Raw genomic sequence first — 20551 nt, 5'->3', positions numbered from 1 at the left:
ATTTTTTTATAAGGAACAGAATTTGAGAAAGACCTCTAGAGAAGGCACATAGTTCCTTATCTTGCCAGTCAGCTAAGAATCCACTTGAAAAATCCTGTTCTCTTTAAGGAGGGTTGATTGAGTGAGGAGACCTGAAGGGCAGCCTATGAGGAAAGAGTCTCATAATGATACATGATTCACATACACAGATTTTAAGTGTATAGATAAATTTTATCTAGTATTATTTTCCTTTGGCCTGGAGAACTTTCTTTAACAGTTATTGTAGTGTAAGTCTGCTAGTGAAGAAGCCTCTCAGCTTTCATTGTCTTTATTTTGCCTGCATTTTTAAAACATTTTATTGGATATAGATTTCTAGATTGATAGGTTCCCTCCCCTCCCCTGCTAGCACATCAAAAATGTTGTTCCAATTTTCTCTGGTTTGAATTGTTAATTGTTTCGGATGAGAAATCAGTGAAATTCTTATAGTTGTTTGTTTGTTTGTGACATGTCTGCCCACCCACTGGCTGTTTTTAAGATTTTTTTTTATTATCATTGGTTGAACACATCTTGGTTTACAACAATTTGATTATAATAAACTGTGGTGTGGTGTGGTATATGTAGTGTGTGTATGTGTATCCTGCTTGAAGTATGCTAAGCTTCTTGGCTGTGGGTTTATATTTTTCATGTTATTAAAAAATTTTCAACCATTATTTCTGTAAATATTTTCTCTGTCCCAGTCTCTCTTTTGTCTCTTACTGGTGTTTCGGTTATTTGCACATTTGACTCATTGATATTGTACCACAGAACAATTGTTCCTGAGACTTTTTTTCCAGCATTTTATCTCTGTTTTTATTTATATAATCTCTGTTGTTCAGTCTTCAAGTTTATCAATCTTTGTGACATATTGTCTAATATATTTTAAGCTCATGATTTTTTACTTCAAATATTTTATATTTTAATTTTAGAATTTTCATTTTAAGTTTCTCTATTTTAAGATTCCCTATTTGTTCACTCATTGTGTTAATGTTTTTCTTTAAATTATTAAATATAATTATAATAGCTGTTTTAAAATTCTTGTTTGCAAATTTTATCATCTTCCTTATTTCTTAATTTGTTTCTATTTTTTGTATTTTTTTATTTTCATTTTAGATTACATATTTATGCTCATTTGCATATTCAGTAAGCTTGATTATATTGCTAACATATAGTTACTATATTTTTTAAATGACTGTCTTCTTTCATAATTGAGTTTAGTGTTTTATTCCAGCAGGCATTTAATTTGCTCATGAATTAACATAGTCTTTTCAAAGTTTGTTTAGAAACTTTTAATGAGTTGTTCTAGAATGACTATTACTCCAGGACTTAGGCTCATTCTATTTCTAAATTGTTGACTCTATATGGGTTTTATTGAATTTATGAGATGTTCGGCAAAGTCCTTCTACTCTGGTTAGTCAGAATGCAAACATCTCTGGTATTTGAAAACTCTGGTATTTGTTTAGTTCCCAGTTCCCAGTAGTTGTTTACATCTGATAAATGTTTTCAGATTAGCATCATGCAGTTTTTCTCTGCACATACACAGGTTAGTATTTAGCCAAAGACTCAAGGGGCTTCCTCAGCAGATTCTCAGAGTTCCTCGACAGAGCTCTCTTCTCCCTCTTCCTCTGCCGCCGGAATTCTAGCACATCAGTTGCCCTGAATTCCGATCTCTATCTTTTTAGCTCTGTGAGCTGGCTGTGCTCTGGTTTGGCTCCATTCTCTGTAATACAGTCTGGAAAGTGCCTTCAAACAAAAAGCTGTAATAATCATGGAGATTATCTTGTTTGTTTTCCATCTCTCAGAGATCACAATCCTGCACTGCCATTGGTTCAATGTAAAAAAACTTATTTTATATAATTTATTTTTATAAAAAGCTAGGTTTATAGCTTTTTACTACAAGAGGACTAGTGATATCTGTTTCTCCATCAGGGCAGGAAGTTGAAGTTTCAACAAATACAACATGTGACTACTTGATATCAAGTGCTGTTTTAGTCTTTGAGGATTTACAGATAAACAGCACATCCCAGACCTCAGTACCTGGTGGAAAAGATAGGCACGTGAATAAGTTCAATGATTTCAGAGGAGCTTTAGTAGAGGAATGTACTGAGTGTTACAGAAATTAGGAGGAGGGGGCATTTAACTGAAAAAGTCAGAAAAGACTTTCTACAGGAGATGGCATTTAAGCAAGAAATTTATATTTTGCAAGTTGGAGACAAGACAATGAACAAAGAATAAGGTTGGTGTGTATAGTTAGAAGCATTAGATGACTGTTGTGTAAATTGTATGAGGGTGAAAAAAAGCTGTTACCATGTGAAACTAGAAAAATAAGGTTAATGAATGCCACATTAAATACATTGGCTTATCCTCTACACGAACCCATAGCATCACTATGATTAAAAGCAAGGTCTCTGGGAGACCTTGCCCATAACTTACTAGCTGAGATAGTAGGAAAATTTATTATGAACATCAGGGTTTTTTTTTCTTTTAATTTTTAAAATAAAATAATGTCACAACCTTTCTTATTACCCTTATAATGGTTAATGCCGTTAAAGCACTCAGCTCAGTGTCTGGCATTTAAGTGTTCAAAAACTGCAGGCAAATGAAACCAGAGTTTGTTTGTGAAGTTGTTTTGTGAATAGTTAGGTATTCTTAGGGGGAGAAATGCTGTTGGATAGTGAGGGATTAGCTATATGCAGGAGAAGGATTAGAGAAGCCCAGAATGAACAAAAATTAGAATGTGCTGGAAGATACACTCAATAGAATCCAAGAAGGTCCATCCTCTGTGGGTGGAAACATGGCATGATCAGGGTCTCAAGCTGTGGCCAATTGCGTTGACCCTGCTGGAGTGTGTTTCGCCTGCATTTATTCTAGAGCAGAAGTGCCCAGTGATAGAAAGTAATCCTTAGACACTGAGGCTTCATTGCCAGGAGTGTCAGGCTGATACATTTATTTAAAAGCATTATTGAAATTGTGAGCATTTTTCTGTTTGTGGAGGATTATGTTTTTCAAAATGACCACAACACTATCTCTGGTCCCACATGTTCTTTTTACAATGCAGTATTGACACGGTACTCATTAAGTCTGGGTGGGCTTGTTACTGGAGCAGAAATGAATTATTGAACTTCTGAGCCCAGGTAAAAAAAAGCAACACAGGGAACACCTGGTCCTCTCCAGACACTTTCTCTTGGAACTCAATCACCATGCTACAAGAAAACAAAGACACCACACGGAGAGGTCATGTGTAGGTCTTGTGGATGACAGCCCCAGCTGAGGTCCCACAATCAGTGTCAACCTCTAGACCTGTGAGTGCCTGAGGCCTCTAATGATTCTTGTCCCTAGTCTTCAAGGACCTCAGCTCCATCACGCAGAGCAGAGATGAGCTGCCCTTTCTAGTCCTTGCTCAACCACTGACTTATGAGCCAAACAAACCAATGTTATTATTTTAAACCACAAGATTTTAAGTGATTTGTTAATCAGTAATAGATAATTGAGCTATTTTATATTTTCTGCCTTTAATGGTTACTAAAAGTACAACTACTAGCATTTTAAAGTTCTCAGTTTTTAAAAATGTGTTAAAAGAAGGCCCATGTTTACAAAAAAAGTGTGAAAACCCATTGAACTAGGAATTTTCACTAATAAAGAGAAAGTAGAGCAGAAGCCATCATATCAATAATACTGGTTTGTTTGCTCTAATAAAAGATTCTTCTCTGCCTGTAAAAAACTGAAAAGGGTTTCCTGAAGCTGGAGTCTATCTCCCAGAGCAATTATTTCAACAACAATTTTGCTTTCTACTAACAATAATGCGTTTATTTTCTACCGAGGCATAATCTGTTTCTTAAAAACAAAAAAAAAATTACACCTCTCTTGATGTCGACAAAATCAGGTGAGCTTAGGTAGTTAGAAAAACAGGCACCTCTTAAAATCGTTTCTAACAAATTATCTCCTTTCCTTTCTGCCTTCCAAACTTTCTCCATGCAGTGCCTGGCACACATTCTCAAATGTGGTCACAACCGTGGTCAATAATAACTGAAGATTAAGCTTTACAAGGCGAGAAAGACTGAGAAAATTGGAGCTGGAAACACATCTAGTGGTTTGTTCTTTCTCCTGGAAGTTAACTCATGCGGAGAAAGCTCTGCTGCTCATGGTTTAAGATAATAGCAGATCTGCCGACAGCCTGGCTATTGAGGCCTTACAAATGGGAAAAGACCATGTAAACAACTGAGATATCACAGACGGATATAGTGAGCATCTCTTCCAAATAAACACCAGGGCATACTGATTCAATAAACAGAGCAACAGTGGGGCAAAACATTTGAATCTAAGACTTGTCTTCTGTTGCTCTGACACAGAAGGATAGAGGAAAATTATTCCACAGCAGCCCAATTGTTCTGCCATTTAGGAATATCCCACCCCATTCTAACACATAACATATATCCATCTAATTGGCCAGATTTTTTATAAAAAAAAAATTCTTTCATTTCTACCCAAATGCCAACAGACTTCCTTGTGAAAACCAGGATCTTTTAAAATTTATTGATTTTTTTCTTATAGCAACTGAATTCTTATATTTGTACATCATTTAAGAATTTTGCATTCATAGCTCAGAAATTCTCAATTAATTCCCCCAATTGAGCACTGCACAAAGACTTGGAGTATTCCCTTAAAAGGGAGACAATATATTTAATAAGTGTTTGTTATTGATTATTAACACTGGAAAGTAACGGTTTGCTGTTGTTTTAAAACAACTAATAAGAACAAATGGCTTAAGATAAGGCTAATCTTTTAGGAAACTTAAGAACCAAATAATCTAAGAAATTCACCCCAGAAAAGGCATGAGGGCACAAGATATACAATTTTTATTACAATTTTGGAAAGGGCATGGACTTTAGGTTAAGAACTGATGCTTAATGATGATACATTCTGTATGGAACATGAGCTAACTGGTTTGGCTTCAGGATCAAATGCACATTTGTGCTTTCTCTATTTGAATGATTTCTGCTCTTATTTTTATTACTTCGTTCTTTCACTTACTTTAATTGTCTCATCTTTTTGTAGCTTTTTAATATATAAGCTAAGTCATTGATCTGATTTATATTATTTTCTAATATAATCATTTTAGAGTTAGGCTTCTTCCCTTAGGTACCACTTTAACTGCATCCACAAATTTTGTTATGTTGGGTTTTATTTTCATTTAGTGCAAAATATTTTCTAATTCTTCTTGGGATTTTTTTTTTTTTTTTTACTCAAGAGTTCCTTAAAACTGTGTTGTTTATTTTTCAGATCTCTGTTTTTAATTCTGACTTAATTCTGTACAATGTCAGAGAACACAATCTTTATGATTGTAATCTTTTAAAACTTGCTGACTTTAATCAATTGAAGGACTCACCTTGTTTATTTTTTTTACTCCCAGTAACTATGATCTTGTTAGGCCTATTGTGTCTGAAATGCTTTTTTATTTATTCCTCCCAGTTTTCTATTTGTTTATAGTGGCAGTGCAAGTCCCTTATCTCTTAGTTCACCATGACCCAAAGCCTCCCTGACTTACTGAATCCAAATCATAATGATTACATCCTTTATGGCTCTCCATTGTCCTTCAGGTCTACACATTTCCTTGTAGAAGGCTCTTCTGACTGCTCTCCTCCACTGAAAACTTGGTCAGAGACCTCTCGTGTGTTTTCTTCAGTGTACAATTACCGGTTATGTAATATGTGTCCCAATCTACTGTATTTGCCTGTACTTTTCTATTTAGTTCCCATAAAAATATACATTTTATATATTAGGTTAAAACATATAAAATTTCTGCTATTTTATTTTTTTTTACCTACAAAACTAGCAGTTTCCCTTGGTTCAAAGTGATATATTTAAAAATCACTTCTTATACATACATAAAGTGGTCGTGGGGAATCTCAAAATAGCCCTGGTCTCTTATGAAATGTTATTAATGGGAGAGTCTTTAATAATCCATTCCCAGAACTTTTGAAAGTGGCCCTACCACGTTCTCTAATTCTTGTTCTAAGGCTGCTGTGAGCTCCAATGAGATAATGTGTGTAGAACAATTAGAAATATGCCTGGCACATGATAAGTGCTCAATAAAGTTTGGATTGCATTGCTTTTCCATTGGTGCTGTTTAGGTGGTTGTTTGGAAATTTAGGTTTGTCTTTGCCAGATACCAGGCATGTCTCTCAGACTATCACTCACTCTAGTGTCCCTGCCCTGTGGCAGCCCTTCAACCCCTTCCTCAGCCTTTCTTCCAGCTCCTGGATTTTCGTTACCACCAAGGAAAGGGAGCCCCTTCCTTTATGACTGTGATCAGGTAATCTGAGCTTCAGGTGGTTCAGTAACATCCTTACACTTGATCCCTTCATCTCTCACAGAAACTTCTCAGATCCCTAGAATCAGCTTCTTGACCAGCTTCTCTCAATCCTGAGGTGGGGAGAGAGGGCTTGATCTCAAGGACATTCAGTCGGTAGCCATTGTAGTTGTTTTTTGTTCTGTTTTAAATATCTTTTCAGCAACTTTTGTCTTTCATGACCAGAGTTTCTTGACTGAGCGCTGGACTAGGGTGTCCTAGAACTAGGGTGTTACTGATGGCAGGAGCCACTATCCCAGGGACCAGGTGTTTCTATAACTGCCCGTTAGAAGCGCCTAGGAGACTAAAGGTAAACGTGGAATCACTCACTCCTCTCCTTCGCCTTAATGAAGTCTTAAAATCTGGGTTTTGCCCACCTGCTTGCTGGGTGGCTTGGCAAAGTCCTCATTCCTCTTTAGAACCCAATTCTCCCATCTGTACAGGCCCTTTTAGTTCTCAGGTCCAAGTCCTGCTTGAGTCCTTTGGAAATGCATTTCAAAGATCCTTACACACAAGAAACTGGAGAAATTCTTTATTTCTGAACTACTTTTTTCTCGGACAACAAGAGCTGATGGTGTATTAGCTGAAGCTTTTGACCCCTCTTAAGTGGAGGCTTTATAATCTAAGAGAGAGCCTTGTCCCTTCAGCATATCAGAGGAACTAGTGTCCTCCTTCAGTCATGAGAGTGAACATGTCAGCTCCCACCTCCAAGGTAGCTCTTCTCAAATAATAACTTGGGGAATAATGATTCATGGCCACCTACCCACATCAGAATGTTGTCACTACACATTACTTAAAAGGCACTCTAAAATAGTGCTTCTCCTGGGGTAACTAAAGCGGAAAATGGCAGTAATCACAGGTGCATATATCTCTGTAAGCTGTGTTACCCACGGTCCCTTGGAGGCAGTGGGAGCTGCTTAGCTGATAGGGAAATTGTAGGCATGTGGGCTCAGGTTCTGTGAGGAGCAATTACAGCCCAACACAGAGCACAACTGTGGGAGGAAGTTGACAGCTGTAATTGAAGAGCACAAGACGGCAAGTCAATAGAGTGAAAAGGAAAGAAAAGAGTGAAATCCTCAACAGCAGGATAGCAGTGAAAGCCTTGTGTTTGATCATTTTGGGGGCCTGAGAAGGACACGATAGAAAAGTAGGCCAGGATTGAATCCTGATCTTGGTATTTACTAATGATACCATTTTGGGCAAATCACTTACCCTCTCTTAGGCTTAGTTCCTTCTTCTATGGAAACTAGGATGGTAAGGTTTTGCAAAATTGTTGCAAGAAGTAAATGAATTGCATGTGTAAAAGCAGCTGGTGATCACACTTCAAAACAGAAAAAATATATTCTGAGTTCTCATTGTATGCCAGGCACTGCACTAACAATAGAAGAGGTGCAGATAAAAATAAGACAGTTCCTGCCCATGAAGGTAATAGACTCCTGGGTGAGACAGACACAAGTACACAGCTACTCAAGATCAGAAGGTAAACGATTGGTTCCCTCAGAGAATCCAACTTATTTCAAAATATTTCTTTCAGGCAATTTAAAACTCTAATCACCTTTTTTGTTGAAATGTAAATTTATCTGCATATTTCTTTCTTATTAAAAGCATCAGAAGTGAATTACTTCTCTAATAACAACTACCACAACCACAAACCACTATACTTGTAATGACTTCCAAGATTCTGAGGATCTGGAGACATCCCTTTTTAAAAATTCAGTAATTAAACTGAATCATCAAGTAAAGCCAATGTTCTAAATTCTATTACGCACAAGCACTAGACATCTAAAATGAGAACTAGTTCCAAGGAAATTCAAGATGTTATTTGAGCACCTAAGGAACATGTGGCTGGGCCCTGCCTGGCTGTGCCCTGGCCACTTAAAGACCCTGACACTTAAGGCAGAACGTTCACTCTTCCAAACAGGTGTGGCCCTCAAATTCCAGCCAGAAACTAATTTTTTCTAAGACCCTGATGCAGCTTATGGTGGCCTCAGCCCACCCTTTAACCTTCTAATTTCCCCAAAATTGTTCATGAAAACCAGCTTGCCATACCATACTTTCTTCATCCTGACCCAGACCATGTGCCATTCTTTCCCACCATAGCTACACTCATCTGCTACAGACATTCCAGACCCATTTACTAGGTTCCTGTCTTTCTAAAAGCAGTGGAGTGCAATGAGGTTAAGATAGAGGTACCAAAGAAAGGTTTTCCCAAGTGTAAAGAAAAAGAGATATTACCCATTGGGTCTCAGGAAAGAAGGTTGCTTGGAGGAGGTAGAATTTGAGCTGGGCTTTGAAAAAATGTTTTACTTTCAGAAAATATAAATGACAAGGAATGAAGATTTTCTAGTAATCTCTCTGGACTCAGACTACAGGTGCAATGAGGCCCTCCTCCCTAATCCTTCCCATAAGAAAGAAGTTCTACTTCTGTTTTACTCTCCAAGGATTTCTGTGCTCTCCATCACTTAGGGAGAGGGCTTTGGCTCTTTCTTTGCTTCTAAAGGGGGGCAGGATGCAGAATAGGTACCCACCATAGGATGAGGGAAACCAGAGTTGGGCCTACTACTTCATCTCTTTCCCACTCACCCCAAACCTATTCAGTGTCTGAAAGTTCTCTGCTAGAGAGATATTTTTTTGGATTTCAAAAGCCTTTCTGTAGCCCAGCTGGTGTGGCTCAGCAGTTGAGCATCAACCTATGATCCAGGAGATCACAGTTCGATTCCCAGTCAGGGCACATGCCTGGGTTGCAGCTGGATCTCCGGGGGGGGGGGGGGGGATGCGTGCTGGAGGCAGCCGATCAATAACTCTCTCTCATCATTGATATTTCTATCTCTCTCTCCCTCTCCCTTCCTCTCTCAGAAATCAATAAAAATAAATAAATAAATAAAAGCCTTCCTGTATTCTTCAGAACACCTACCTGATGTTGAAACTACATTTAGGGAATAAATACACAGCTGAATACTTTATAGAAGACCACCCCTTAAACTTTAGCCAGCTATTACTTCACAGAGATTTATTCACAAATAACTGAAAATAAGGTCATGTGGGGATAACAAACAAGGATAATTCATTTTGCAGAGTAGTTTACATTTTCCAAAAGACTTCTACATTCATTATTTTATTTGACATGGCAACCCTGTATATTTTAGCTTTTGCTACCTTAGAAACCACCCCAAATTTTAGTGGCTTACAAAACACAATAATTTATTCTCACAGAGTGAGGTTCAGTTGGGTGGCTCTCTTGATCTCAGCTGGGCTTGCTCATGGGTCTAGGGTTCAGGTGATATAGGTTGGCTCAGCTGGCACAACTTGGCTCTGCTCTACCTTCTGGGACTAGTCAGCTAGTCTTGACATGATCTGCTCATGGTAATGGTGGAGCCTCATGAGAACAAGTAGAAATACACCAGCATCTTGAGAGTTAAGCTCAGAACTATCATGCTTTTCCTTCTATATGATTTTATTGTCCAAAACAAGCTGTACGGCTGAACTTTGAGTCATGGAGTAGGGAAGTATCCTCTTCTCCTTTTGCGAGAGGAACTACAAAGTTGCATGGCAAAAGGCGTGGTATGGAACGGGGAAAATGGGGACCTTAGTGCAATCTGTTACAAAACATATAAGGTTAAAGGACAAGCATTGCTATCACCATGCTCATTCTACATGTAGAGAACAGAGTCTCAGAGAAGTGAAGTGATTTTTCCATGGGGTAGAGCTGAGTCTTGTGACACCAAATGCCTTTCACTTTTACTGCACCACAGAGGAGTTGCCTGGGAATCCACAAGCTAGAGGTCGATAGAGGGGACTCTAGAAGAATACAGGTCTTGAGAGACTCAGTATGCCAATGGCCAGTGGCCAGGCCATATATAAAAAAAAAAGAACCCTGCCCGGCTGGGCGTGGCTCAGCGGTTGAGCGTCGACCTAGGATCCAGGCGATCGGGGTTCGATTCCCGGTCAGGGCACATGCCCGGGTTGCGGGCTCGATCAATGACTCTCTCATCATTGATGTTTCTCTCTCTCTCTCCCTCTCCTTTCCTCTCTCTGAAATCAATAAAGATATATTAAAAAAAAAAAAAAAGAGAATCTTGACCCACGACTTCTACAACAACCAGCCTGGGAAGCCAAACCACAACCTCTGTAACAATTGGACCCCAAACAGTCACGACTTGGTCAATAACTACCAGCTTCCCTGATTTGTTCACCCTTCCTCTCTGCTTCCAACTTAGGACCAATCAGAGAAAGACAACTATGTTCTCCAAACCAATCATATAAGATTCCCCTCTTCTATTTAACCCTCTTTCTGCTTCCCTACCCACCAAACTTCTAATCAGGACATACTTGAAGCACCCCTTATTTCCATTATAAAGCTTTCACACCCTCCTGCCTGCTTTCGAGTATCTGACGAACATGTAACAATAGTTCACTCCCTTAATAAAGCAAGTTCTTAATAAACAACCATTGCTTGTCCTCAGTTGGGCAGTCTTTTTTTATATTTCCACGTCATGCTACCCAGAGACTGAAGCAAGAGACATTTTGTAAGGTCAGGAAGATGGAGATTCCCTGGACCCAAAATAATCGCTTTAGATTCCTCCAACTTTTCTCCAACATTGGGCAACCTTCTTGACACTGAGAATGTGATAGAAAGCAGTTAGTTAATGTTGCTATATTCTTATATCCGTTTCCTGCAATAAACCATAGATTGTAAGTATTATCATTTTGGGTTCTATGAGTCTTCTTAAGCAGTCAACTACTGACTAAATGCAACCCAAAGTACAAATCCATATGTCCACCAGCTGGTAAATGTATAAGAAAAAGTGGTAATCCATACAATAGAGCACTTTTAAGCAATTAAAAGGAACAGACTACCAATACTTGCTAAGCAAGAGAATCGAGACACAACAAACCACATAACACATGCTTCCACTTACATGACATTTTTATTAAAGGCAAACTTATAGAAATAGGAAGCAAATCAGTGGTTGATGGATGTGAGAGTGGGGATTGGCCACAGTCTGGCATGAGAGGCCCTTTTAGGAAATATTCCCTCATTTGGAACATTTAAAACATTTGGAACATTTGGAAATGTTCTAAAATGGATTGTGGTGATCGTTCCACAGCTATGTAAATTTATTGGAAATCACTTAATTGTGCACTTATAGTAGATGAAATTTATAATATGTGTTTTATACTTGAATAAAGCTGGTTAAAAAGAAAACATTTTGAAAAATAAGTGTGCCTTGGAAGAGAATAAAAACATATCATGAATGAAAAAGAAATGTTGTCAGGCAAATTGCCAAGGCCCCAATGTTTGGTGTAACATTAGTTGCTCAGCTCCCTGGAAGCTGAGCACTGAAAACTCTGTCCTTGAATTTGAATCCACTTTGGCTGGGAGTGTGACCTTCTCAAGAGCCTCCTCTCAACTCATTGTCCCTTAGCTTTGTTGTCTTTCAGCACACAGAATGTCAGTGCTGGTAGGTGTGTCAGGTACCTGGGCTTTGGAGTCTGATAGACTTGGGTTTGAACTCTGGCTCTGTCACTTATCAGCTATGTGACATGGGACATATAATTTGACTTCTCCAATCTTTGGTTCTCTTACCAAAAAATTAGGATTAATAATTTATATCTCAAGAGGCAGTTATAAAGACTATACGAGATTATTCCAACTATCTATTGCTGTATAAAAAACTATGGCAAACCTAGTAGATAAAAACAACCATTTTATTATATCTCACAATTCTGTGGGTGAGAAATTCTGGAAAAACTTGTTTGAGTGTTCTGTATCTGATCCACGTGGTATCAGTGGGGGCAACTAGAGCTGGACCATTTACTTCCCAATGGCTTCTTCACTCACATGTATGGTGCCTCCATGACCCTGTTCTCTCTCTCCACATGGCAGCTCATCTGCCAGAGTCTTTGCATGAGATCTGAGTTTCTCACAACACAGTGGTCTCAGGTAGTTGTACTTCTTATGTGGTAGCTGGCTTCTAACAGACAGGAAGCAGTAGCTGCCAGGCACATGGGCTGTATCTGGAATGGCACCGTATCACTTCCATCCTGTGTTATTGGTCACAGCAGCCACAGGGCACACCCTCCCAGACATGAGTAGACTCCTCCTCCTGATGGGGGTGGGGTAAGATGTTCACATTCACCAGAGCACATGGGTTGGGAGATACTACATGGACCTATTTGGAAAATACAATTTACCACAGAGTTAATAACCACATAGTTCAGGGAGGGGTAGGCAAAATTTTACAGTGAGGGCCAGATAGTAAATATTTAGACTCCACAAACTATGTGGTCTCTGTCATTATTACTAAATTCTGCTGGTTGTAGCACAAAGGTAATAAAAGATAACATTTAAAAAGTCACTGCTGTTTTCCAAATAAACTTTATTTACAAAACAAGAGGCAGGCCAGACTTGGTCCAGGGGCCATATAGTTTTTGTGAGTTTTGATGTAATGTATGACAAATAATAAATGCTCAGGGATAGTAGAAATTATGATCGTCACTGTTATTAAGAGCCTTTGGATATCACCAATTGACTCTTCCCTCTCCTTCTATTTACAAATGTAACCTGACTTAGTCAACATTCCCTGCTTGTTACTGCTGGCCACCCAGTTGCTCCCTCTTTTCACTTGACTCCATCACTTACATCTACACCTCAGGTCCCGGTAAATACCACCCTCTCCTCCCTGACTCCATATCAGCCTCTCCTTCTTTCATTGCCAAAGAGCAGCAAGTTTGGTGGGGTCTAAAACCTATAAAATATGGTCGAGTCCTCTTTAAAAGAAGGATACAAAATCACAAGTGAAAGCGTATATTTATTTAGGATAGAAAAAGAAATCACAACAAATAACAAATTTTAAAATGCTGACAGACACAAAGTCCAGAGAAATAACATACTGTAGCCTGACATCTCTGTGATACTTTTCCCTAAAATTTGATCAAATTTTTTATTTGATGTTGTAATATCACTTACTATAGAAAGACTAGAAGTAAAAATAATATAACTTTCTTCTGACATGGTTAGTCAAGTTTTTGAAAAATTATTAATAGTTTAGGAAAATTCCTTTCTACTTTACAACTTTTTAATAATGCCATGAAAAATTTCAAAATTGTTGTCAAATAAAGAAAAACTTTTATCAAACTTCATTGATATGTGAGCAGGAAGTTTTCAGGGCATTTCAGGTTTCTTTGTATAGTGACTCATCTTAAATACTATGAATCAAGCCACTCAATGAATTTGTTGTTGATGTCCTTGTTGTAGTGTATATGATCAACTTTATATTCTTTCATTGATATTATCATTTCATGTCAAGTAGACAAGATACTTCAAAATTTTTCACCCTGACTGGTGTGGCTAAGTGGTTAGAGTGTCGGCCCTTGGACTGAAGGGTCGTGGGTTTGATACCTGGTTAAGGGGGCATACCTGGGTTGCAGGTTCGATCCTTGGCCCCGGTCGGGGAGCATGCAAGAGGCAACCAATCGATGTGTCTCTCTCACATAGATATCTCTCTCTCTCTCCTCTACCTTCCCCACTCCCACCCCCTTCCACTCTCTCTAAAATTCAATGGATTAACAAAAATAAATAAATAAATTTCCAAAGTGTTTACATGCCTCACTTGGCTTCATTAATTTGATTATCAAACAACCCACGAACTTATCCACTAATTTTATTGGAAAGTTATCTCTTCCTTCTTATGACTTACTTCCTTTGGTAATTATTGTTTTTGTTATAATTTGCCTCTAAATATCAGAAAAATTTCTATCAATTTCCTTACTTGTCTTCATCATTTGCTCTGAGTTCTATTATTTTTTTTTAAAGTCCCTGAATTTTTATTATGAAAAATGTTTTTAAATACAAAAAAGTTTTTAAATGGTACAATAAATCCATTAATTTTCTGAAATTTTCTTGTTCTTTAATAAAAGCATAAAACAAAGTATCCTTCATGTATGTTCAAATAAGTAGATTCTCACTTGATTTATTGAAATGTTTCAATATATGTATTTTCAAATGGCAGTTAAAATAGCATATTTTAATGTTACCAACTTTCTGCATAAAATTGTGCATTTTACTCATGTTTAGATATGTGAAATGCATAAACGTGTCCCCACTCAATACAGATTAAATCTCCAATTTAATTTCCTCATAGCTGGACCCAAAAAACCTACAGCTTATCTGATGCCATCTGACAATAGTAAATTTGAGAGGAAGGCATATTGAGAGTGGGAAAAGATTATGATCTTAACTTAATGTGATTAAAATACCTTAATCTGGAAAATTTACAAGAACAAATAAATACATTGATAACTTCTACTCCCATGCTGTGGGGGTTTTTTTGTTGGTGGTGGTGGTGGGGGTTTTTTTTTATCGGGGTTGGGGAATTTTTTTTTTAAGGGAGAGCAGAAAAGGCAGACAATATAGTACAGCAAAAATTGTGGACTGGGGTAAGCTACCTTTTCTGCTAACCAAACTGTGAGATTCACTGCAAATCTCTTTTCCTCTCTGAGCCTGGCTCTGTACTCCAGCTCAGTAAGAATCCGCCTTAGCCCACGCATGAGTAAAAGGACTGAAGAGGAACCCAGATACCCAAGCCAGTCATGAGAAACATTTGATTACAATTATTTTTGGGGTGTTCATTCTTTGGGATTATTTTTCTTCAAACTTTATCTTTCTTCAAAACAAGAGATTAGAAGATTTTTACCAATTCATCATTTTCTACATCATAAATATAATCAAAACATACCTTTTAGCTAGAAATACATTATCCCAAATGCAAAAAAAAAAAAGCAAAAACAAACGCAAAACACACATACACAATACTATTCTACACAATGACTTCAGAGAACCTTTTGCAGAAGGCAATTGATTGCCACCAGTGCACTCATTAATTTTCATGTCACCCTCTCTAAGTTTTGGAAACAAATGAAGTTATTAATATTTGAAGACACTGGGCAGTATTTTCTGGCCACCTCATTAGAAAGGCCCTGCAGTCAACTAAAGACAAGTAGGGCTTAGACCCAAAGTCTAAGCTGGGCTGTTAAAAAGCAAGGGATAAGCCACTGTGAAGGGAAATTTATGTTTATCATAGGCATCAAACTGGTTTTCAAAATTTATGTTTTTCAATTCCATGTGAATAGAGAGGAAAGTATGTGGGTGCAGGCAGGAGGAAATGGACTTCCAGACCTGAATCTGAAATGTGATGGGCTAGATTGTTTCTATTCCTCTAAAGTAGAAACAGCAATCCCTACTTCCAGAAAACAATATTAAGGAGGACCAGGCATTAAAAAGGTTTGTTTGTTTTTAACTACAGAGCAATATGAGTGAGTATTGTTTTAAAAATGGCCACTTATTTAGAAACCAAAAAAGAAACTACCGAATTACCCAGCTTTTTAGTGATAAACAGACAGAAAAAATAAATAAAGAGTGTGTTTAAGAAAATAATGAGACAAGTTGCTCAGACTTCCCCATCTATTCACAGGTCACTGTTCAAATGTCATGTCAACAGGAAACTCTTGGGCAGATCCCTTCCCCTCTCTGCCGATGCTTCTCTTGCTGAAAAGGAAAATGTGACTTTGTGACCTTTAAACTAAAGAAAAGTAGGGCTTAGACCCAAAGTCTAAAATTAGAGCTGGGCTGTTAAAAAGCAAGGGATAAGCCACTGTGAAGGGAAATTTATGTTTATCATAGGCATCAAACTGCTTTTCACATATTCCAGCTCACATATTCCACAATTCCAAATATCTGACAAGATAAAGTGGTTCCTGTTGCCCTTAACCTCTCTCAGCATTTCTGGGAACTTCTCTGTGGGCCTGGGTTGTGGTCTTTTCTCAGCACAGCCTTGAACCCAGCTGTGTGACCAAGCACCTAGGAAGGGGTGGCAGTCAGGAACCACGCTGACAGAGGATTTCACTGGGAATGTTACCATATAGTCAGTCAGAGAGGCGGACCTCACGGGGGCTGTGCAAAGGGTTCAGAGATGCTGGGATCCAGGGGTGCCCCACAGATTCCAACCAGCTCCCCTGATGTGCAGGTGCCATATCCAGCTCTTGGAGGCGGGCTGAGGGCTGCAATATCTCCAGGCTTCCTGAGGGCAGGTCCTGCAGCACTCCCTCCCCACTGCCCCTGGTACTGTGGACAGTTAGGGAGCACCAGGGAGTCTCCCCTATTGGCCAAGATGGGGCAGGAAGAGGTTCTTACACTGAGTAAGCAGAAGAGCTAGCAAGATAATTGGATAGAAAAAAAGCCCTCCTCTTCTGATCCCTACAAGAACTGGGGACTTGAGCAGGAAGAGGAGATTCTTTGAGACGGGGCTTCGCCATTCTCCCAGGTCGCAGCACCTAAGTAAATCTCTTTCTTTTTGCACCATCACCTGTCTCCCAAGTTTGACTTTCGTTGGCGGCAAGCAGCAGAACCCACTTGTTCTGTTACATAAACACTGACATTTACTCACTAGTGAACTTTTTAGCACATTATCATGTGTAAACATTTATGTTGTTGTGAGTTCTGGGAATAACTCTGGGATCAGTTCCATGAGAGAAGACACAAAAATAACACATTATTTCATTTGTCCTTAAAAGATAAAGCTCTCATCCAAGGATGCATAGAGATTGTGCATGACAGATGTTCTATAGAGAAGAAAGATCCCTAAGAAGTCGGAAGTAGATAAGTCCCAGTGCAAATAGAACGGCTCCCCATGGGAGGGAAACTTTGAGCCAGTGCTTGAAGGATGGGTGGGATTTGGACTGAGACAAGAAGAAAGAGAATTTCAGGAATCAGAATAAGCCAGTATCTATCGAATCAGTTGCTCAACAAATAGTCCCAAAAATAATGCTCCAGATTCTCAAAATTTCTGGAGGTTTTGCTTCAGACTATCCATTCCCAGCACCCCCCCTTTGTGCTAGTATGTTCAGTTGCTCTCCTGTTGCTTTGCAGAGTATTTCGCTTCCCTCCCCAGCTCTTTTAGATTAATGTGTCCATTGGATTGTCTGCCTGACTCTTTTTTTTTCTTTCTGGATAAGCTAAAAAATTTATATTTTTATTTTTTTTTATTACAGTTGATATTTAATATTATATGAGTTTCAGGTGTACTGCCTAGTGATTAGACATTTATATAACTTACGAAGTGATCCTCCAATAAGGCCAGCACCCACCTGACACCATACATCATCTTAATCCCTATATTCCATGAGGCTTAAACAGAGAATTAATCAGCTCCTAGGACAAAGTCCAGCATACGGCAAACTTCAGGGTTCACACAAGCCCGTATGCAGCCCTGGCTCTGCCTTCCTCTGAGGTTTCACCCTCAACCTACTCATGAGACAGCTGTGGGCATTCCAGACTTCAAACCTGGGCACAGGTCTTCCAGAAAAAAATGAGAGGGCTACTTCTTGGAAATTCTACTTGAAAAGTGAGGAAGGACTTTCTCAGAAGCCCTCTGCAAACTCCTCCTTGCATCTCATTGACCAATTTTGTGTCAGATGCTTGTTTATGAACCAATCACTGGCAGGAGAACATGATTTCACTTGGATAAATCAGGCCTTTCTCTGGAGTTGGAAGTGAAACACATGAGCTTTGTGAGAAAAAGGTGGATACCTAAAAATATTGATGCTCTGTAAGGAAAAAGTGGAAAATGAATGCTGGGCAGAAGCCCACACTGTCCATAAACTCAGATATTTAGGTCTCTCAACTCTGAACTCGGCTGCTCCATTCCGTTGTCTGCTTTTACAGAACAGAAAGAGTCCACCCACCCGCTGCTAGCAGAGCCAAACGCTAAACACTAACTGCACTGGAGAAAGACTGGCTATTTTTTTATGAATGGGGCTGCCCAGGAGAATTCAAAGCTAAAGCTCAAAAGCCCAAACTCTCTGATTTGGGTTTGGGGCATGTTTTTAAGGGTATAAGGGGAACAGGTATGTGGAAACACTGGAGGGTAGGGGGGCAAATTCTAACTGGAGAACTTGGAGCTTGGCCATTTATGGTAAGGAGAGTCAACACAGAATCTTCCTGAACAACAGACCCTTTGCTTCTGAAAGAGCTCCAGTGTTCAAGTTCTGGTTATGTCTCGGTTATATAGTTCTGTGGGGTGGGGGGTGGGGTTGTGAGACTGTGGTTCCAGGTGCAGCTAGAAGTCAAAGTTCTCTTCTCTGTGCTTGTTTCAGTTTCATGACTTCAGGTTTTGTTCTTTTGTCTCTGAAAAGCAACTCAGTAGCTCTTTAAACAGGATAGAATCATTTTCAACTGGTTCTACAGTTACGTTGTCTCAGATTTTTCTGATTCCAGCTTGGGTTCAATGAAAGTGCTCCCCATTTGCCTAGAAGTGGAATTCAGTCACCAGCAAGGAAAGCCAAAAGAGAAGGCATGGTTTAGAGAAGACAGTATTGAGTGTGGGTGATGCAAAGCACAGCACTTAAGAGCAGGGTTCAGGAGTAAGACATCCAGTTCTGCTGTCAACAGCTGTGGGGTCATGGATACAAAGCCTCAGTACCCAATGAACCTCAGTTTCCCTATTTATTAAAGGAGAATTACAGTGCTGGTCTCAGTGTTGCTGTCAAGATTCATGGAGATACTAAAAGTGGAATGCTCTGAACTTTGCACTTAAAATGGATATTCTATTAAAAATTGCTATTTTATTATTATTTCTGAGGAGAAGTGAGGAGACAGGCCCTGGGAAAACTGTTGGGAATGGGTCATCAGGATACCACAGCAGGTCCAGGAAGCCTGTGGGCAAAATCTTTGGAGTGGAGAAGAAAAGGTTTGATTGGAGAAGAGGGGAAAGGGGCTGAAATCACTCCTTTCACCTATGTTTTATTTTATAGCTCAAGCCTCAGAGAAATATTCCTTCCAGTGGTATAGTTCAGTAGATAAGGTACTAGCTCCCACATCTTAGAGCTTTGTTCCTCCTGCCTCATCTATAAATCACAAAAGACAAGCACCTTAACAAAGCTGTGTGAAGTGAGGCAGACTATATTTCTTACCTGGGTCTTCATTTCTCAACCTTCAAAATGATGATCTCATATTCCTTTGGCCCTAATATACTGTGAGTCAAAGAACAAAATTAGAATTTTGGCAGAGCACTTTCGAAAGGTTCCCATTTCTATCCCAGACTTGTGGTCTCAACATTGTTACCACGGTTTTACGAGGCATAGGAATTTACCCTTCTTAGAATTTTTCTCTTTAGAGGTTACAAGGAATGCAAATCCAGCCTAAGAATCTGGGCATTCATTCCCAGCCTGTTATCTTTTGAATGGTTAACAGTTGCCCCTGCACTACACTCATTCCTTATCTACCTGAATGCCATTTCAGACAAGCAAACAAAATGATTACCAAAAAAGGCAATCTTAGAGAGACACTGGCAAGTCTGATGGACTCTGGTAATGAAATTATTTCTAACACTGCTGCTTACAAAGATCTGGCTAGAACAAAAGGATGGGTGTTTATGCACGTACCTCGGCATAGTTGGTAAGCAGCTCAGAGTCACTGACTTGCCTCAGGCCTCCAAATCTCCTGGCAAGTAGTTAACTCCCTTATCTTCAGAGCCCTCCCAGAAGGAAGGGCATTAGCGTTCACTCTCACAAGGAGCCAAGAAATTAGAGAGTTTTCCTAAAGCCAAACAATCAATTCCAGCTTCGCCAACCCACCTAAGGCTTCCTAGGTTCTATACAGGCAGGCTTTGTTTAATTCTGCTTCACTTTATTGTGCTCCACAGGTGTTGCATTTTTTATAAATTGAAGGCAAGACCCTCCACCAGCAAAAAGACCACGACTCAGTTTATTGCGATCCTACTTAATTGTGGTGTTCTGGAACTGAACCTGCAATATCTCTGAGGTATGTCTGTTCACAGGTCCTCACTCCCATTTGGGAAATAAACTATCACAAAATCCTTGAATTTAAGAACTTGAAAGACTTTAACAGATCCCTATGCCAACATAGCACATTCATTTAAATGCCTTTGGTTAACATCTCTGCCAAGGTGTCATCTAGCCTCACTTGGATGCTTCTAATGAAGGTTCCAACAGAGAATATGCACTAAAACCCAGAGGGACTGGGTTATGAGGACTGGTGTGTGGGGGTGGTGATGGGGTGATTAAGGAATCCTGCTGCAGGGAAGAAGGAGGGTACTGAGACCTCACTTTGGGTCTGGGGAATGTGGAGACAAGGACCCAGTGTGGGATTCCTCACAGGTCAGCGTTTGC

Source organism: Miniopterus schreibersii (assembly GCF_964146895.1).
Source record: "Miniopterus schreibersii genome assembly, chromosome: 5".
Classification (NCBI taxonomy): domain Eukaryota; kingdom Metazoa; phylum Chordata; class Mammalia; order Chiroptera; family Miniopteridae; genus Miniopterus; species Miniopterus schreibersii.
This window is presented reverse-complemented; position numbering follows the sequence as displayed.